The sequence below is a fragment of the Haliotis rufescens genome, unplaced genomic scaffold (assembly GCF_023055435.1).
Source record: "Haliotis rufescens isolate VD_foot unplaced genomic scaffold, xgHalRufe1.0.p SCAF_2, whole genome shotgun sequence".
NCBI lineage: Eukaryota > Metazoa > Mollusca > Gastropoda > Lepetellida > Haliotidae > Haliotis > Haliotis rufescens.
In genome coordinates, this window is record NW_025963890.1 from 55,965,776 (window position 1) to 55,988,651 (window position 22,876).

Genomic DNA, 22,876 nt, shown 5'->3' on the forward strand with positions numbered 1-22,876 from the left:
TCATTATTTGAGTGACAGCGTGTATTTGAGCCATACATCAATATTAACAACCTTAATGCTGGGGTGTTCACTCCTTTTGCAGCTTTGTTAAATATTACATTCAGAGATTAAAGAAAGCTTTTGTTTGATTTTCATAAAAATTATATCTTATTATCATTGGGCCACTAAGAACCTTTTCCAGGATGCAGCTGTTGTCAAAACTAATTCTCATTTAGTTTAGTGAAGCTCAAATGAAGCAATTCAAATTGTCATTAAATCAGTGCAGATATTTAATTAATTATAAAATATAAAACAAAAACAGTCACATCCTAATGTGTATCACAGGAATACACAGCTTTTCAATAAAAAAACATTAAAAAGAAATTGACCAATGGCTCAGAGGATACATGTCAATATTTTTCATATATTTGTTTTTGTAAAGCTATGTATTCCTGTGAGTGTATACAGTCTATAACCAGAAATATGGTAAACTTTTGACCAGCATTTTGTATTAATATAATATTCACAGTTGTATAGCCAATAAATAGAAGTAAAGCTCTTGTCCTCAGGGCCAGGCTCTTGTAATACTGTAGACCTACTCAAATAGTGCAAGTGTGTGTACCAGACATGCTATATAATTGCAGTTATCACTGCACAGGCAGTGCCCCATATCAAGCCTTCCAGCACACGCCTGCAGACCACCTCATCAGCGCTGTGGGACATGTGCTCTCAGCTCCCAAGCTGTTTGCTGCTGATAATGTAGTTAGGACTACAAGCACTCTCAGTGTTAAGTTCTGCCTGTTGACAGTAAAGAATTCTCCTTATATGTATTGGTTGTGGTCAGGTTGTCCCTGTTTAGCACGTAAACACTAAATGTAGTCCCTCGACATCTAGACTGCAAGACCCCTGAAGATCCGGGGTAGAATTGGTCTTCAGCAACCCATGTTTATTGTAAGAGGCAACTAATGGGATCGGGTGGTCAGGCTCGCTGACTTGGTTGATGCATGTCATTGTATCCCAACTGTGTGGATTAATGCTCATGATGTCAATCACTGGATTGTCTGGTCCAGATTCGATTATTTACAGACCACCGTCACAAAGCTGGAATATTGCTGACTGCAGGGTTAATGGGATGTTTGCTGAGTTGTGTTCTCTTAGTACACAAGGCCTTAAGTAGGTGAATCCCCTCACTCACCTGGTAATGATCCTTGTCAGCACTATGCCCATGCTTGTTTACCAAAGATATACTCAACTCCAAAAAAACCATGAACCATAGAAACATATGGAGAAGTATGTAAGCTCAGAAGAGACGTTTCCAATGTGTACTAAATAAAGACTAACAATCAGTCAAGATGAGTGACAACCTGTATCAGTGCAGGAGGTGTATTGTGTTGGCTTTTGGATATTGAATACAAGTGTATATGAAGAACATGTGTCTGTTCTTGTCAGCACTGGTGCATATTTTATATACCGTATATGACCGCGGATAAGCCGACCCCGTAGATAAGCCGAGGTGTTAATTTGACCATTGAAATACGAAAGAAAATGATATGACCCGCAGATAAGCCGAATCAGGAATTGAAAGACAAAAAACACTGCGAAGTCGGACTGCAAGACATGTGCCGGTACTCGCAGATATTCAAAAATATAAGATGAAAAATGTTGTAATTATATTGAAAAAGTCATTATTATTTCTAATAAAGATTTAACAAACCAGTCATCCACTTTCATAATGTGGGAAGCTGTTTCTCGTGGGTTTTTTTAATCTCATAATGATCGTTATAGTTGCCATCAACAACCAAGCGCCATTTTGTGAATCGGTGTATATAGAATTCTGAACCCGTGAGAAAATATATTAGCTGGAGCGAAAACTCGCAGTTTGAATTCAGCATCGTAAGCATGGCGTTTTCGTTTAAAACTCATGATGAAAATGTCAGTCAGTAAAAATATACCAACTTTTATAACCCCCTTTACACCACTATTGTATGTTAATCCAATTGAATTAAATAAACTATCATACTATGAACACATTGAATGACCATCACTTACTCACAGGCTTTTCCAGTTTATTAAACTAATCTCTCGAAAACAAAGGAATTAAGCCCCTACTCCCAACACGATCGCTAAGCACCCACAACTTGAAAATGTTTGTGTAAACAACATGACAATAGCAATCGGCCCGTTATTTTCAATGCTGATTTCCTTGTGTACCGTGTTGCTTTAAACAACAGGAAGCAATCACAGTGGTCACCGTTTGTGACGTCACAGGAAACAGCTGATCACATGTTTTTGCAAATGGCGAACGGAATAACTCGCCGATACAGTTGTTTATTTGCCCCTTTCAATAAAGGTAGACACTTGTTCACTATCAATTTATGAACTTTGCAAAACGTACGTAATAGCTATTGGCGATTTTATCTGGGGATTATATATTATAGCTGTGAATTACGTATATTGTTACATGTAAAGATTGTGGAGTTGACGAAGAACGATAAACTTTGAACATTCAATTGAAAACTTATTATCGGAAGTAGTAACATGCATAACATTTTTTTAATAATGACAACATTGGTGTATAATAATAACTTTATTGATAATTTATAACAATAATGGCTCTAGTTGTGGCAACTTCCAAACTTTCGGGAAGTTGTAATCTATCGGACCGTCATTCAGGCGATGTTTCTGACAGATCACGATCTGAAAAATACTATCATGAAAGTGTATCCCGTGGATAAGCCGACCCCTTTCTACAGAATCTTTTTTCTGGTCCTCAAAATTCGGCTTATACGCGGTCATATACGGTAGCTAAGCCGAGCCCTGTGTGTTTTTTGTCAGTTACTAGCATTAGTCTTGTGGTATACATCAGTTACTAGTATTAGTCTTGTGGTATAAGTGAGTCATAAGCATTAGTCTTAAGGTATAAGTCAGTTACAAGCACTAGTCTTGTGGTATAAGTCAGTTATAAGCACTTGTCCTGTGGCATTTTGTTATATGGCAGTATAATGTATTGTTAAACATGTAACTGTATTACATTGTTTCTGTTGAGATTCAGAAGAAGTACTATTTAATGTAAGTAGCGTTGAGGAAGTTATTATATTTAGATGTTCGAATTATCTGTAACTTTCGGAATAGCATGGATGGAAGTCAAGAGTTATAGAAACATGTGGAATATTCTGTGATGTTCAAGTGACACTGGATAGGTCTTCACTGTGTAGAAAGTCCTGGAAGCTGGCACGACTACGTAAATGGAGCAGGCACAGCCCTGTCTCATCTCAAATTTCATCTAACATCACAGCTTTTCTTATGAAGATCACTTTTCACCCTGGTGTTCCCGCGAGGTGATTATTCTTGTCATTGTCACTTCCACTGCTCTCACATTTAACACTGCCGTTGAATATTGTACTACCACTCAACTGTGTACTGCCATTGTAATTTCTGTGCAGTAATTTTGTGTTGATTTATGAGCCTAGTTAATTTTATAATACAATTGTCCATTGTATATCAGTTGTTCGTTTGTTTGTTTCACACTAACTTCTTTCACGTACAGATTTCTGGGTTCACATATTGTTTCAATTTGGGAATCGACACATCAATATACGTCAGTAACAAGTTATAGAATTTTTGTAGAAATCCAGATTCACACTTTGGTAATTTTCCATTCAATTTTAATGGTGAATTGGCTGATGTTGAAATTACTTGGAATACCACCAACACCTTCTGCATTTTGTCATTGCATATGATTCATATTTGTACGTCTAAAATGTTGACATCATTGCATATTAAAATATATTACACTAAAGTACTGTCATTAAACCATAAACTAGACATACTTGGGTGATATTGTTGAGTTCAAGTTTTCAGTTTTGCTATACTTTAGATGCCATCTCTCTGTGTAACCCATAGGACTCACATGGTGTCCGATTACAGGAATTTGGTATCCATTACCCATAATACATATTCCATCATGATGCAGTTCATGAAGAGGAAAGTTTCATATTAAATATTAGGTTGCTCTTTATCAATGCACGTAATTTCTTATCATCTTGTATTTGACAATCAGAAGAGACTGATGAACAGTTCACATTCCCTTCCCGATACACTCAAGTGTCTCAAGGGGACTGAACACTCTTCCTATTCGGCTGTTTGATATATGTCAAAGGACCAGTCTCTTCCTAATTTGTTTCAGGCCTGAAACTGGAAAGTTTTCAACATATCTTGTTACATGCTGGTTGGGTTTTCTCCTTGTGAGCAGCTATGTGAGCATTTTCCAAAGGAGAAAAAGTTGTATTTTGAGACATCTCCACTGTCGTTTTTATTTAAAAACAAAATATTTTCTGCAGTGAAGTAATGACTATTTAAGTATTATTCTCAAGTAAACTGTTTTTCAAAAGTTTGGGAACTACTAGTGCTAACTGTATGTGTATGGTCAATATCCCGTTAATGCAAAAAGCTGACCAAATGATATAAGCATAGATTATGTTTTCTATTAAGGGATAGACCATTATTTTGTAATAAAATCTCAGGTCTAGCGTATTAAAAGGTTGGTGTCTTTTTTTTATTATTTAACATCATAAGAATTGCTTAGGTTGTGTAATATATTGCCAGTAATAGCACTTTGATAAAATAATGAATTCATAGTTCACACACATAACACCATGAAAAACGTTTTAAAGGAATAAACCGATTAGTTAAGTATAAGCAGTTAAGGCTATATTTCCGCCTCATTTTATAAAAAAAATCTGGTTAAGTAAACCTAGGTATAAATAAAAAGCTATGATCCTGTGTCTTATCTGTCCCATCAAAGCGTGCATGCACACAACATATATGTGAAGTTTGACAGCTTCCGCAGAGCCTGGTAATGGAATGTTACAGCTTGCTGAAAGATATGTTTGATGTTCTATCTACTACCAAAGTTTCAAACTTGTGAATTTCCATCAAAATTCAAAAGTTGATGAGACCAAGTTTGACAGATGTTTCCCCAGCTTGCTTGGGGTGCCAGATTCTGCTGTGTTTGTATACCAATCTTGTCTGGAGAGGGTTGACCTGTGAACTCTGACCTGCATGCTGAACCCTTACTTCCTGGTTCTCTGTCAGGCACATGTGCCGTGCTGATCATTAATTGGTTACAGATAAGGAGTTTAAGGTAACATGCTCTGTTACATAATTGAACATGGTGATTGGGGCAGTTGAATTCCTTCTTCAATTGAGATGGAGTAATGTGTACAGGAAGTGAGCAGGAATCTCATTGTAAATGCATGGGCTGAGTGAAGAAGCTTATTGCAGTTATGTATACTAATCAAAACAAGTTTTAGAATTCCTGAATCTTTCATATTACCATAGCTGATCTGTCATGGCAAGGACTCTGTTGGGTGTTCTTTCATGACTGATTAACTAAAGTAATATGAAAGAATCGAGTGTTCTTTAACTTATTTTGCATAGTATATTTAAGTTATAGCATAGTGCCCCATCTTAATGGGGACAGAAACACCTATGTACCTATGTTTCTCAGGTTGCAGCAGTTTACCATTTTGGTTTTGTAAAGGAGGGGCAGAATCATGATTGGGATGAATCTGGTTTCACTTTCAATCAAGTGATTCTTAGCCTGGCTAACCAGTAGGTAGCCTTGCTCCAAGGCTGTATTGAATGATAAGTCCATGTATATATAGTAACTTTATCTTCATAATAGGCAAGTCTAGATCAGCAGACAGTACCAGAGCCTTTCTCCAAGACTGTACTGAATGATAAGTCCATGGCTGTATAGTAATTATATCTTTATGATAGGCAAGTCTAGATAAGCAAACAGTACACCAGTATCTTATAGGGACAACTTTTTTTTATTATTTATATAATCTAGAAATTATGATTTATTCTGAGACTTGTGCAAGTCTAACCAGCAGGCTGAGGGACACATCACAGTACCATGAGTCTCTGCCCCAAACTATGATAAGATAAGATCAATTTTATTGTACTTTTACACCCACTAGGGGCCGGGTACAGAAACAAGTGAAACACATTTTACATTATGACAGTTAGGAATGTTATACAGTATGTGATGATAATGATAAAAGACAATGCAACCCATGCTTGCTGTAAAAGGCAACTATGCTTGTGGTAAGAGGCAACTAACGGGATCTGGTGGTCAGACTCGGTGACTTGGTTGATGCATGTCATCATATCCCAATTGCTTGGATCGATGCTCATGATGTCAATCACTGGATTGTTTGGTCTAGATGCTATTATTTACAGACAGCAGTCATATACCTGGGATATTGCTGAGTGCGGCATTTAACAACAAACAGTAATAGCACAGTGCTGTTCGAACCGACAGTGAGGCATCTTGCCACATTTGAAATACTTGCTGTGAATTGAAGGGGCTATAAGGGCTGGACAATCATGGGGTGGATTTAGTAGGAATTTTAAAGCTGTGATATTATCAGCATTGACGTTATGGGCTAGAAATGATAATCTACTACCAATATCCCGAATTCAATGACGGTAGTAGCTATTCATGCTGCACCAACTTGGAACAGAGGCTATATTTTAGTAACGGTAACAAGTGTTACATGCAAGATCTGTCAGACCTCTCACGATCATTTTATCAGAATAGTCCTGATTGTGGTTCAAATGGAGAATGTTATATCTTTGATATTGAATTAAACAGAACCTGTTTCATTATATTCTTGTGTTTGGTATGCGAATATTAAGCAAGATAAATTGCAGTTTCTCAACCAATTCCCATTGCCCTACACATTTAAGTTGCAATCAGATGCTCATGTATATGTACCTCATGTATATGAGTTTGAAATTCAAATGTATTATCTGCATACATCTCTGCTGTTTTAATACTTTGGTAGCTGATAAAATAGGAGGAAGTAAATGTTGTTAATACAACATGAAAATCTTCATTCATTTAAAATTGTCAAATTTTAAATTTGAAAAAATAATCCCATGTTCACCTCTCCTATCTAGCCTCAAAGTTTGTGTGTAGTAACAAGCCCTGGTATAAGTAAGAGGATAAGTAGGGAGGAGTGTGTTTTGAATTAGCTGTAGATATAGGCCAGCTGTAGACGGGAGGGAGGGTGCTTGGGGGGACCAGGGGGTATGTGTTTCAGAGACAAGGAAGTCTGGCTGGGGAGAGAAGCTGACTGTCAACCAGACGAGTCTCCATTTCTTTTGACAGTGCAAGAATGTAGACGCTGATGGTTTGTTCAGCTGGGAAGTCAGCTTCATTCATAACATCCCCTGGAAAGGATTCCAATCTTGGCATCAGGGTTGGAGTCTTCTACTTTTTACAAATAAAAAAAAGTTAAAATGATAACTAGTGCACCTACATTTTGTTCTTCAGTGACTAGTTTTGATAGCCTGCTTAATTCTGCTTTATGTCTATTCCATTGTCTAAAACTGTGATCTTTTCCATGACGACATCTTGAACTGACTTGAATGCTTGCAAGTAATGGAATAAGGTTGCCAGTTGACTCTTATGATAACTAGTGCACTACATTTTTACTTCAGTATTATACTAAGTGTTTCCTCCATTGTCTAAAACTGATAAAACAGGATTTTTTCCATGATAACACCTTGAACTGTTAGTTCAAACAGAATGCTTGCTAGTAATGTTTTAAAAGAATAAGATTGCTAGTGAAAACAAATAATTGTCCCAAAATACTTGACTATATGTCATGTCAACATTTTGAGTGACCCGTCCTTGCTGTGTATGACAGTCTTTGAATTTTTTACATGAGTATGCATCTTTAGATGGTCTCTGATCACGTCTTCATTCACAGACTGTCATTCACAGATTGGTAATTGTGGGTAGAAATGAGAAAAAAAGACATTTTTGGGGGGTGGCTAAAGGAAGAGCCTTCCTAATCTGGAGTGTCTGTGCAATCAATAGTTGTGCCACTTATACATTTTTCAAGATGGATTGCAGTTTGGATAGATAGAAGTTATGTAAAATATTTAAATGAGTGTTACTATCAGACAGTGTAATTTGATTGTAGGATGTAGGTAGACATGGCCCAGTGCCAGTCCAGAGTATGTTATTTTTATGAGACATGTCAAACTACTTAAAGTATTATCCAGAAAAACAGTTACATTTACAGATGGAACATTGCACTAGCAGTTGAGGTATGATCCCAGTAAAGCCAACTTTGAGGGGCGAAAAAGCAAATGTTGTATTTTCAATATTACTTTTGCTTGTTATTTCTTAGATTTTCAACAGTGACTCTCTAATGAACAGGATAATATTATATTCCTTTGAATATTACAAAACTTCAAAGAGATGGGGGTAGTCGGGTAGCCTAGTGGTAAAAGCGTTCACTCATCATGCCGAAGACCTGGATTCGATTCCCGACGTAGGTATAATGTGTGAAGCCCATTCCCTTTGTCCCCCGCTGTGATATTGCTGGAATATTGCTAAAACCGGTGTAAAACCAAACTCGCTCACTCACTTCCTGAATAATCAGGTGGTGGGGTAGCCTAGTGGTTAAAGCTTTTGCTCGTCACACCGAAGACCCGGTTTGATTCCCCGAGGTGGATACAAAGTGTGAAGCCCATTTCTGGTGTCCCCCGCTGTGATATTGCTTGAATATTGCTAAAAGCGGCATAAAACAAAACTCACTCACTCACTCACTCACTCACACAGAGAGATGATTCATGAAACATTAAACCAATTTATGTGGCCTTGATGATATAGTGTTAAATCAGTTTAATATATATATTCATATTTCCATGAATATTAAATATCAGATAATATTTCCTGTTCTTTTAAGAGGCACTTCTGAATGTAATTGGAATATGTGTATGTGCTCAGCAGTGAAACTGACTGCACTTAATGTATGTTTCTGCCTGAATATCTTGAGCACATGCTTACAATCTCATCGCCTCATCAGATGATGTATTCAACGGAAGCATGTATGATGCAGTCACTATTTATGCAATATACATGTGTATGATATTTCGGGGGACATCTCAGAAGATAAAATGACTTGCATTATTTCCAAATTTTCATTTCTCCTTTAGATGTTTGTTTCTTTATAATTCATTTAGCAAAAGTATATAATGCTACAACTTGTATTTTACTTTAAGTTTGCTAACTTTATAGGCATTTCCAATATTTTGCAATAAAAGTACATTGACATGTCCCCCATGACAATATCAGTTGCATTCTGGGACATCTTCCCAATGCTTATTATCACATGTTGACTGATACAGTGGGCGTATCACAAATAATAACAATACAAACAAACCATGCCTAAGTGCATTTAGAAGTTTATTGTCTAGTTTGTGTTTATGCTCCAAAGCATTAAATCTCATTTGGAAAGGCATGCCTTTCCTTTAGAAGCTGTTTTTGCTTAAATGCTCACATTGCCTCAAGATGTGCTGGTATAGAGTTGAAAATGCTATCTGAGCTGTTGAACAATCTACACGCTGCAAAATCAGATCAAATTGAACAATGTCTTTCATTTATGAGCTATCTCATGTTCATATGATTCTCTTACTGAGTAACATTGTCTGATAATAGCATCTAAATACCAGTATTCTGATTCATGATAGATAGAATATTCAGGACATACATCTCCTTTATTTGACATACACTTTTCCCTTGTGAAATCAATGCATACATTTATCTATTTCATTGGTTTTATGAGAGTAACATTGCAAAATATGAACTATCAGAATTGTCGTATTCGAGTACATGTGTATAAGATTAAGTTCACATCTATAAGTCATGACAATTGCAAAAAGGTATTTCAAAGTACTGCAAATAATTGCCCATGATAAAAGTAAATTATTGCCCTTTACCACATTCTGTTAATGTAAAATTAACTTCTTTCTTAGCAAATGGGCGTTCTAACAAACCGTTTCACTAAAGCACTCCAGGAATGTATAATTAGTTAAATATACATGTCTTTTCTGCTGTAGCACAGAGCCATCACACAAGAATCAATTAGAAATGAAGCATAGGAGTTTTCATAAAACAGAAATCATCTTGGGTAAATTTATCGTAACAGTTCAGCTGGTACTTCATAGAAAATATGATGTAGGATAACGACAATTCTATATCTCTTTCTATACTCACAGCATACCGGTACCTAAATACAGTGGCATTGGGTATCTTGAATATTTTTACTTGTTAATTTTACCAAATGGTACTTATGTTTTGCAAATAGAATTTGGTGTTGCATTCAGATGTTATGGTATGTCAACATCCCACAATCTCACCTCACAATATTGTACCGTTCATTTCCTACCCATGCTTAGTAAACCACTACGACTCCCTTTTCTCATTCATGATGTTCATTGCAGTTGTCCTAAAGGATACCAGTCACAAGTGTAATATTAATTAAAAAGGAAATTATGCATTTTAGTCATATTCCATTTTTCCTGTTTATTTGATATTTCTATGCAATGTCTTGATCTTACCTAGGTTTTAGAGATTGTCTAAACTCCCATATGAAGTATATACAGAAAATCCACATGTTATTAGCACAGTAGTTTTATCATTTTCATACATACTTTCACATATCTGCAGAGTTTGTGGACAAATTATTTTTTCCCCAATTCTGTATTTCTACATATACAACTTATTAATGATTAACTGTGAACTAGTTTCTCTTTGCTCATGTCATCTATCCTGGATTGGTTTCTAATAAACCAACTAAAATTTATGTGAATGAATCAAAGTAATAGCAGGAGTTACCTCCCTTTGTACACAAACAGTGAATGGAAAGTTACCTTTAGGAGTGTAACACCGAGCCCCACCAGGGCATCAATCTCACCATCATAAACAAGCAGCTGTACTCCATTCTTCCAGATAACAATGTTCACTGTCCTTGTTGCCTGGATGCAGAGCTCCAGATAAGCTTTTGGTGTTGTGGGTATTTTACCCATGCATTTTAAAATCATTGGGTATCAGTAATTCTATCTGGGTATTCAAATTTCTGTTACCCACTAGTTTTTACACATGTGGGTATTTAAGTTAAATATTTAGAACCACTATACATCTAGTCCCTGCAAACTGGTGTCGTGTGGGTTCGAGAGCTTTATACTAAAAAATACCACGATACTTCCACAAGAAAGTGTGATGGCAAATGATCATAATGTAACTGTCATTTTGAAGTTTGAAGTTTGGCAAGGTTGACGGAATGCCCGTTTATAATTTCAAAATAAGTTGCTGATTTGCTAATCGAATACGCAGGGTTACTTCACAATATTTTGATGATACGCACAAGTTATATTTTGGTAGCATATCTGTAATGTTCGTTGCGTATTTGATACGCTTGGATTTTATTTTACTGCGTATTTCTGCATTTCTGATGCATATTTTATGCAGATACGCAGCTTATCTGGAGCTCTGTTGATGCGTTTGATATATTTTCATTTACTGCCTATTTCAAGTATTAGTTTCTTCACTGTGTGTACCTCCTACTGGTAAATAGTCGAACAGTTAGCATAATGTAAATTGTATGTGTAGTTAAGATTTATTGACCAGGGCCCTGTTCCACAAAGCCATCTTACCGCTAAGGTGATCGTAACTCCTATACTTTAACACTGGCTTACGATAGTCGTAGCGCTAAGATCGCTTTGTGGAACGGTGCCCAGGAGAACACCATATCAAAACGTGTCTATGTGTGTATGTAGGTGATTTGTGGTCACCAAATACTAGAACTGGTTCAGACATTACTGTGGTATGTTTTCATACAATGTGTTATGTTCAAGGCCCATATATTTTACAGTTAGCCCAGTAGTATACTCAGTACTCAAAAGAAGTTACAGAACACCGATTCTTTCGGATTTCAACAGTAACGATTCGACAGTAATATCTGTTGTTAATCTGACATTTATACTACTCAAAAGAAGTTAAAAAGTATCTGGTTCTGTCATATTACTAAAGTTATGATGAAAGAATCATGTTCTTTAACTTATCTTGAGTAGTATATATTAATTAACCTTATTCCTTAAGATGGTTTTGGCAGTGTGTCAGTTATGTTCAAATATTTGGACAAGAGTAATCTTAGAAAGTTGTCTTAAGTATAAATTTGATGAGGCTTCTAAAGATTGCTAGTTATTTCTCTGTAATATTTTTCTCTTTAATGACAAAGCCCATTTGTGATAAAACGATCCACCGCTCATTTGTCATGTCATGTAATCCTAAAAATAAATCATAACATATCTTTCTGTAAAAAGAATACAAATTAATTTTGAATCTTTGTGTTCTTGAAATAATTTCTGAGAGTCTCCATCTTATTAAGCTGGTTTGCTTTATCTGAGTCTGTGGTCATCTCAATATTGGATTTCTTTCATCTCATAAAGGCCTTATTCTCAATCAATAAAGTTTATCTGGTAATGACTTCATCTGTTGGTTGTAATCATATAAGCCCCTCCCAAATATTTTTTCATCTTGATATTTTGGTTGCATAGCTGGCTTGAGATGTTTATCATATGCCAAATCCTTCAACAGTACTGTAGCGTCATTCACATTGTTTTTCACGTTTCATCCTTTAATTGATTGATGCGTAATTATTGGAAGAGAAGAAAAGTGGTTAGGCTCCATAGAAAATTAGAACACTAAAGATTGGGCCCTGTCATTTGAGGAAAATGAATGGGAAACATAATCTCATCGTTTTCAGAGAGTTCAGCTCGTTTGCATTACAGTGTATGACACACAGTTCTTCTTTTTCAACAGTTTTGATTTTTTTTTTCTCGCAGAGATACAATCTTGTCATGACAAATGAAAGTTGAATTAGGTATTGATCTTTTTTTAATCATGAAATCTTTTTTTGTAATGTTTCAGTTTCCATTTTTATATTTAAAATGTTAACGGCCAAAAAATATTGCAAAAAAACACGTTTTTATCTTGGTATCGTGAAAGATTATCATCATTAAAGTGATACAATGTAGTTGAAAATTGCTTTTTGCAATATGTGTTGTATGGTGTCATTTTGCATATGCAGTGCAATTAGCATGGAAAATAGGATTATCTACGGTTTTGATTTATCCTTAGAAATATCTATTCTAAATTATTTCAGGAAAATGTTATGCCAACAAAATATCACATTTCACAAAGTAAACTTTCAAAAGTACTACATATGAACATTTTCATGGAAAAATAACACCCTGGCATGGTATAACCCAAATTTAGTTGAATGGATTTTTTCTCCTCTAAAAAACGGGATAATTTGAAAATTGACAAGAGTGTATGTGTTAGAACAGCTGAATTTGTCCTGGTAGCTTCCAGCTCTGCATTGAACCCTGATTGGTTGAATTCCCGAGCCCCTACAGGGACCATTCATTGAAAACACAGCAATTTACAAGGCCATCTGCCGAGACAGCTTTTAAAGCAGCTTGTCAAATTTACCAAAGTCTGGGCTGTAATTGATACTAAGCTAAAACACTCAGCTGGGCGAACGTTGAAAATGAGGGCAAAATTATATACTTTTTTGCAAGGAAGCTTTTTAGGGCACTTACCCATATTTGTGCTGCTTGCTTGTTTTTTGTCGACCAGGAAAATCATTAGTGGTGCTATGGCAAGGGTTTTAGATTTCACTCATCAAAAGTTATGTCAAACCGGATCAATTTGAATTACATATGTCTGGAAGAGCTAATAGCTGTAACAGGAAAAACAGAGAAGTTGTTTATCGAGCAACCTAGTTGTATTACAAGTATATTTTACTGGACTTCTGTTTTCATCTTTAAGATGGTATCATTTCATTAATAGGTTTTATGAGTATTTTTTTTAAATCTTCCAAGTAGTGCAACTTTTGATGAACATTTTGTTTGAAGACTTTTTGGGTGATTATTAAGCACTATTGGCAGTAAGAAATGCACTTAGAATGTGACTGGAACTTGATATGATGTGAAATTCTTTTGTTGAATCTAATCCAAATCACACCTAAATTCGTATTATATGAAAAAGTCTATAATCTTGAAGTATTTCCAAAGGCTGTCAACATCAAGCACTTAAATACAATTTCCCTTGGGGTTGTACTACTGACCTATATCTGTTCATAAGCCCCATGAAATTCAAAATCTACCCGGTTGTGCATTGATAACACCAGCTGTTGAGGAAAGCTAAAAAAGGGGAAAGAAAGTTTCCACGCTGTATTGTGATGGGGCCATATGTTGTAGACTTGAAGCTTTGTTAGCTTCCCGGGGTATACTTGCAAATGAAATATCTGGTTTCGAGGAGGGGATATATGTCTCTCTGAACAAATTTAATTCATGGAACAGCTTGCAGAAGTATTTTTGAAATAGTTTTGTGGGAAATGGCAAGGCTAACAAAAATTAATTTGTTTCTGGCAAAGGATATTCTGTGTGTATGATCAGTTCAACATCTTATCATGGAAAATAAAACTGTTGTTGTTTTTGAGTGAAGCATACTCTCAAGGGTGAATGTTATGTTGTTTTTTACACGTTAACGATTGAGTCTGAATTATGTTTGACTAACATTTAGTCCCAGGAATAAAGTTCTCTTAAATAATAAAATCCAAACGAAGCTCAAAACAGTGCTTAATTTCAGGACTTGCCAAACCATTCAAGACTTGAGTTTAGACTCCTTTTAGAATTTATTCTCTAGGGTCTGGGAAACAGATTAGAATTATATAAGTACCAGCAGTTAAGTGGTTGATAGCATAAGCAAAAACAACATTATAATCAACAGATCCTCATTAATCAAAGTGGCCTAATCCAGTCTAATGTTTGCTCAATTAAATGTTTACATGGAGTAAGGTTATGTATTTATCATGTTTCAAAATTGAGTCGTATGGGAAAAAACATGCATGTAGCATATACTCTTTGAGTTGGATATTTGGTCATTTATGTGAACCGTACAACTGAATTTCGGGTGGTTTGGTGCTAATTGCTTGAAACAAAATGTTCATGTTATTGCATTAATACTTTTGTGAGGGCATTGTCATTGTAGTCGTACCTCTTACTGTCACATTAGACTGCCCCCGTGGTCTAGTGGTAGAGCGTCCGCCCGGAGAGCGGAAGGTCCGGGGTTCGATCCCCGACCACGTCATACCAAAAGACGTTAAAAGATGGTACTTGTTGTTACCCTGTCTGGCGCTCGGCATTAAGGGGCTGGTCGGCTCGGAGTCAGTATACTGTGTCTGGGTGGGGTATTCATGTTAAACTGCGGCATGGTATCTCAGTGAGCTAGCACTATAAATCGGCATCAGTCCGGACTAGTACAAGCAGCCACACACACACACACACGTGCATGCACGTTGCTATATAAGTGCAATAATCTTGGACGCAACGTTAAACCCCATTTCACCTCACCTACTGTCACATTACTGCATGGAGTCCTATCATGGCATGATTTCAGTTTTAAGCAATGCAGGAAAGAATTGTCAAAAATAGGGCATTAAATATCAAACAAAATGTGAATTAGTTCCCATTTTACGACAGGTCACAGGTTTCTTTGCAGCAAATGTGAATGACAGTTGCACCTTACTGTAAGACATCATAATTGGAATGTCGCTGCAAGTTAAAAATTAAGACAAATACATAATTGTGCATGTTTTTAACTCTTTGCAACAAAATAAGCTCACTAAAATACAGAAATTATGTTTTGTTATAGATGAACATTTTGTTTGTATTAGGTTAAGATAATTTTGTGCAGGAGTTAATAAGTGTTCCCAGCTCAATAGAATACACACAAACCACTTTAATATCCCCCCAGTTAAAGGGGGGAGGGGGGTTAATAATATAATCACCATGTCCGTCTCTCCGTCTTCTGTTTCAGGAGCAGGACTTCAAAACCATTACATATTTCTTCTTGAAACTTGCTATACAGATCAGTCTAGTGGAGAAATGGTGCCTTTTGATGATTTGGGATGTTAATTTTTTACTTTGGTTTCTTGATGACAAGTTTGACTTAACTGAAAATGATGGTAGTGCTCGTTTCCGGAGGAGAACTCCAAAACTGTTGAATATTTCTGGATGAAACTTGCTATACAGATCAGTCTAGCAGTGAATCTATGTTTTAAATATACGTCAGAAAAAGTTAATTACTCTGGATACAGACCAATGGACATCTTTAAAGACTTTTTGTATCTGATTGAACTGGCTCACAAAATTATCTGTAGATTTGTGTGTGAAGGAAATTAATTAAATGGTGTAAATGTATATTTCTATTTTCAATAAAGGTCAATCATTAGTTGATCATCATATGCTAAAATTGTGACATGTGATCAATGTAGAAATTTTATTTCTATTACAACATGATTTTGTTGAATTTAGTACTGAGTGGCTGTGTGTAAATTATTCATAGTTGCTATCTCATATCTGAAACCAGCAATTCAATTTTTACCTTTATCATCACTGAATTCCCTGTCATGCATGAAAGTTCTGCAGAATAAATTATAAGATAACCTATGTGTTAGCAGAGTTTGTGATATGTTATACTTTAGATGGCTTATATATAAATGATTGATACAAATATTGATTTTAAGTCCTTGCAATATGTAGATAAACCCTTTTGCAGTTATTCAGCCTTAAGAACAGAGAGAGGTATTAGGAAATTTGATTGGAACATTAGCATAATAAAGCCATTACTCAATGAAAAACTTTATTACATCCAACGGTATGGTGTAGAATACGTCCTGTGTAATAAGTAGCTATAAAGTATTGATATTATATTTCATGTCACAAACACCATAACACTGGGAATATGCCTGAAACAATATCTGATAGTTATTTCTCAGCAGTCAACAGCTGTTGGTTGTAACAGCTTGCACTGTACTGTGGAATAAAAGAATATATCCCCCTGTATAGTGCAAGTGCATTGTTATATGATGTTATCAAATATTGACGCTGACATGTTTTCATGTCTGTGTTCATGTGGAATGTGTAGGATTAATACATTGTTCATTTCAAGGACTGTTAAGTTTCATTTTGCCCTTGAGCATGCTGTTCACTGCAGTACTGATAGGAAAATATAAGGTGATATCAAATTGACAAATAAAATATTGATAATTATGGTGTATTCTGAGGTGTCAATGTAATCAGATGGTGGAAGTTTAGTGTTTCAGAATCCAATGACAGGCATATATTAATACAGAAGAAGGTTGTAATGGAGGATTTGCTGTTATATGTTGGAAAGACGCTTTTATGGTGTTAAATTATGTCATTTACTTAAAATATAGGCAAATATAATCAATGTGACATGTTGTGCACATGATAGAATAAAAAAGAATTAAGGAAAGGCTCGTGAACTGTTTCGTGTGTACTGTGTAATACCAGGAATATCAACTGATAACTTTGCATTAGGAGTCAAAACCTGTTTATGTATGCAAAAGACAGATATAATATTTGTCTGAAAGTAGCTGATCATACTAGTTTTAATATTTTTTCAGTATGTTAAACAAAATCTTTGATATTTTACCTGATGAGATAAAGATATTGGTCAAGACAGCATGAATATTATATTTATATGGGCAATTTCATTATCATTTGATAGGAAAATATTGATTTTAGATGGCTGCCTTGTTATGAGTACAGACCAAATGAACCATAGCACGTTGAATGATAAGGTTGGTTATGATAAGATGAAACTGTCTTATCAGTTATTAGTCGCTGGTATCTGACACTCTATAATGCATGGGGCATGGGTGGCCCAGTTGTTGAAGGTGCTACACTGCATAGTGCCAGGACCTTATGATCAATAACAGTGTTCAAAGCGGCATTAAACCCAACTCACTCACTAACTCACTCAAGTCAAAGCTGATTGTGATTATTCCTCCCTTGACATCTTGTCACCATCCTTACTGTAAGCATTGAACAAAAGAGGACCAAATTTACATTCCAGTGTTTTCATGTCCCGGTGGGAATGCTGGCCTAGCATAGAATACAGCAGCCCATGCTGGTTGTAAAAGGTGACATAATGGAATGGTTGGTCAGGCTCGGGGACATGGTTGATAGCATGTCATCAAACCCTGACAGTCTGGATAATTGCTCATGATATCAATCACTGGACTGTTGGTCCAGATTGTCAGTTTTTGAGGCATGTTACCTCTACAATGGAACTGTATTTTTACATATTTCTTCATAAGTCCTACCACATCAAACGTAAATTTCATTTATGTCAAAAGGTCAAGGTCACCTTAGAGGACATTTTTGATTGTATTTGTATCATATTTTCTTGTGAATATGGCATAGAGATTATTGCCAGTTACTGTTACACTTTTACTTGTACAATCCTGAGACTTGGTAATTGTTGGATCTTAGGAAGTTATCTTGATTAAGATCAAGGTCTGGAGGTAATCTGTTTATGCTGGAAGTGCATGGTGGTATGTTAAGACGATCCACATGTTTACATGTTAAACATCCTGTGTCACTCATGGAACTGAAGTACTGTTAAAAGTAGGGCTGTTACGATTCACTCGCGTATTCAGTGAATCGAACAGTGTCCATTCATGAATTGAATTCGTTATTCATAGTGACTGGAATCGAATATTTATGAATATGCAGTCATGTGCATTTACATACCCTGACCCTTAAAATAACCATAAGAACATATTATATGCATAGATTTCTTCAAAGACAACACTCTTTTATATTTAATTTGGCATATTGTGGTTACTGGTCATTGTCTCATTTCAGCAGATACTAGTACTAGTGCAGTATATAAATGCATAATAAATTAATAATTAACAAACCATGTTAAATAATTTAATTTGTAATTGTTTCACTGAATGTCATGAATAATACATCAACTCATGACTTGTTATTGTATTCGTGAATAAATATTCGTATTCGTTATCCTATATTCATGATATGAATCGTAATCACCGCATAGTGTATTCGTTGCACCCCTAGTTTAAAGCAACATTAAACTCCCCAAAATTTACTTTTTCATATGGACTAATTAAAATATGTACAATTATATTTTGACTCATATGAATTAAGCCACCATATACATGATGATTGATTTTGAAACAGTTGTTTCTCTTTTTCAGAAATAGTCTTTAGTGAAGGATTGCATGGTTAAGAAGTGGACAGAGATTCTCCAGATTGGCCTGTCATACCTGGCACGATTATAGCAACTTAAACAGAAAGGAGCTTCCACACTGCTGTTTGATAAATGGGATACCTTCTTTTGACTACTGGTGTCAGTGGATGATGCCAAGCATACCTTGTTACTAGTACAAAATAGTCAGTCTTTGATGTATATGAAGCTGTCAAAGATGAAGCACTTGTCAGTATACGCTGGAGTGGAAGGAATGTTCTTGTCAAACACTACGTGGATAAGGAAGCGTCAAGGATGAGGCCATATCATTTGTGCCAACAGATAAGATGACACGTAAGATACAGCAACAGGTGTGTTGAACATTACCATGAGCAAGCTTGTCAGTGTATGCATGAATTTACAAATGACCACTGGATATTCCCATCTCTCATGTCGTGGATATCAGAACTACATTGCAGTGGAACATGAAATCGATCCAGGACAAACCAACATATTGCACAGAACGTAATAACTCATTTGGACAAGCGGAGTACCTACATTGATGACTGCTGTATGCATGTAGGTAGTGAGATATTTACCTACATACATTGAACGACAGCACACATATTGATTTCGCAAAGAAAGCGCTGACAGGGGAAATTTCAGCACTGTTGTGCAAAGGCAGCGCTTACACAATCTCAGGAGCATGTATTTCCCCTTTGGAGGTGTCAAATACTTAAATGGATCTGTGTTACAAGATGCCAGTGGAAATCATGGAATGTGATATGATCCCCAAATGTTATCAAACATTTTCCTTGGATATCTGTGCAGTTTGTTGGAAACGACAGGTAAATACAGGTAAAGGTATGAGTTTTTACCGCCATCCTATTGGTTCAAAACCTTATGTAAAGAACATGGTGTTAGTGCCATTTTATTGTCATCTTAAAAGATCATAACATCATCTTCATGGATTCATATGTATGCAGCCACTGGATTTTTCTAGACACTTCAGATTCCCATTCAAAAGTGCTTTTATACATAGAAACATCATAGAAACTTTGCTGAGCTGAAGAATGTTCTAGGACAATTCGCTACAGTTTAAGATATTATATTTCTAGTGCCTGACACAACCAAATACAAGATGGATGATAACGTGGCATAATTGGTCAAAACATACTGGCTTGGTGATCAGGAAACAGGAAATTAAGCATCAGTCCAATAAATAGTGGTTTCAAATGTGGAATTAGGCACCTGAAGAACATGTCACAAGAGGATTATGTGCAGAAAGTGGATTAGCTTGACAAATACCTGTTTTTCCCATTCAAGCACAATTGGTGTGTAGTTATGCTGTGTTTTTTATGCCATTGATTTCAAGGCAGCAGCTGAGTCCTCAAGTGGTTCAAGAGATTGTGTTAGCATCTGTATGATTGCTGCATGTACAAGTTGATACTTACCATTTGCTACAAAATTGAAAAGTGATTTGGAGAAGCACCAACATCTCAAACTAATGTGTTTTCATCGAGTGTGGCATTTTGACAATCATTCATTCTGATGTGAGGGTTCATTCCATATGCTTGATGAGGAACGGAGATTTCTACTGTGTGAGATTGAAAAGGAACAAGTTCAAAATAATTACAATGTTCCTTTAACATGTTCAAGTTCAGGGTGTGTTCCAATGTTTCTACAAGACATCAGAGGAGGAATGGAGAATTAACCATCAGCATAGCACATAATGTTCCACTGCGGAATGTGTGCACATGATCATCCTGGAATTGTAACAACAATGGTATAAGTTTCGTGCTGCCAAATGGGGGAAAATGTATTCTTTATTGAGTTATCCCAATAAGAACAGCCAGTGGAGGTTGTTGTGTTCATTCAAAGTATTAGAGACAAGTATAAGATCCAAGGAGTGGCTCTCCAGGAATTGATGTCATCCAGCAAATTGTCACTCTTGCCAAAAGAGTTAAATGTGCCAATGAGCTGAAAATAGTTTTCTCTTTTCCCATACCTGGAAGTACTCCAGGCAGTTCATTATTGCTTTATCAAGTGATCCTGTCTTCATGGATTGGATGTATGTGTTCTTCATCATCACGAGATATTACATTGACAAACATGGATAGATAAGATAAGATAAGATAATATTTATTGCAGAAACGTTCCATTACGGGACAGATGCAATTTTAAAAGACAAGACATTATGATTCATATATACATATATACAGATGGATTTACATGGATATATTTTCATTTCCTTGGAATTGACTTGAAATCACTCCTGGTCCTGAATACTCAAATATTTTTCAACCAGAGAAACTTTATTGTCAGATTAGTATGATCTGAAGATTTACACATGTATGTTTCTATTACTTGGGGAAAACTTTGTCAAACATAAAAAAAGCTGTCTGTTGATTATTGGCACAGTCCAACAATCAGTTACATTTTTGTGTGTAATATGTTATTTTCATATTTCCGTTTAATTAATATTTCCTAAAGACAATCTTGTGTATTTCAATATAGATATAATAATAATTGAAATGTGATATAGCTACTAATATTGAAGTGCAGATCTCTCATTTTGTATTTATTAATCTTTTAATTGATAACAGTAATCTTGGCAATTGTAATAACAAAATTTGTTCACATTGCTGTTGCTATTTTATGTTAAAGTCATAAAATAAATATGTTTTGATTTGTAAAAGGTGTAATGTCTTGTGATATATATTTGCATAACAATAAAGTCATTCTCTCTGAATATTTCATGAATCATATCCAGTTTAAACATCAGATATTGTTTAACTGTTTAAATGCCTGCAATAAATTCTTTAGTGCAGTTTATTCTTTTTCATTACAGACTAGAATTCTAAACTATATGGAAAATTTGTATGCCTGTTATTGTGTATAATAAACATGAGTGATGGGTATTGTTTAGAAAATGCCTAATTCATTATTTAAATATAGTAGCACAAAGACAGGGTTACAAAGGTTACCATGACCAAGCCAAACATTCATTAGGATTCATGTCACCTAAGTCACCATGTCTCAATAAGTCATATCAAAGTGGGGCAGTCGTGGGCTGGAACTCTGGTTCTCCCTGATTATGTTTCTAGGCTTGCAAGCACCATACCTGTGCTCATGGGTTTTACCAAAATGATAAACGTGTGAGACCACACCACACCTCACCACACCACACCACACCACACCACACCACACCACACATCAATTGAAATTCCACATTTTCCAGCTTGAGTTATGAAAGACATGGACATCTATTTGCAGCCATTTGTTCATTTCTTTTGAAATCCAGTGCAATTATAATGTCCTGAGTCGAATGAAACATATGCTGCTGAGCCATGTGATTTTCCTGAATTATTGATCCCTTAATTTTGCCTACTCAGAAGTGCCAAGGGGCCCTATAATCAAACCAATACCTTATTCCCTTCAGCAAATAATCTGAACAATGATTTACAAGAATAAAATCAGATATTCCTTATTAAAAATTCCTTTCGTGTCTTTCGTGATCGATTGTGTTGGAATATTGTTTCCCCTGCAGTCTGGGAGCCTCAGAGTCCACTGTTCCCATCGTTAATTATTGATGTGCACACATGATGCAAATTTGAAGAGTTTGGATAATGTGTCAAATTAGGTGGTAGGATCAAAAGGGATGGTGGTTGAATGACACTATGTCACACATGTTGTTAGTTCTCACGGAAATTCACATCTTTTCCGATGACCTGGTCAAGACATCAAGTCTTAAAGTCGAGTACTGTGGGAGAGTTTTTGCAAGTTCATTTTGTTGTCTGAAAATGTGTTTTTGATATTTTTTGATTTGTCAAAACTAGGAAAAATTAACAAAGGTCTTTTCATCTTATTTCTCAATCGCAGTGGTCTACATTAAAACAAGTTTCTAAATGTGTTAAGCTATGTTTAATCCTGTTCATTGGG

General features: G+C 35.7%; 1 long non-coding RNA gene across 1 annotated transcript in view; it reads left to right on the forward strand.

Annotated features, from left to right (window-relative positions):
- LOC124141171 overlaps window positions 1–21,862 on the forward strand; it is a 35,629-nt gene extending 13,767 nt beyond the window's left edge. The window contains exon 2 of the long non-coding RNA XR_006862017.2: window positions 18,945–21,862. This is a non-coding gene — a long non-coding RNA (uncharacterized LOC124141171). The remainder of the gene's footprint in view (window positions 1–18,944) is intronic.
- The last annotated feature ends 1,014 nt before the right edge of the window (window positions 21,863–22,876 follow it).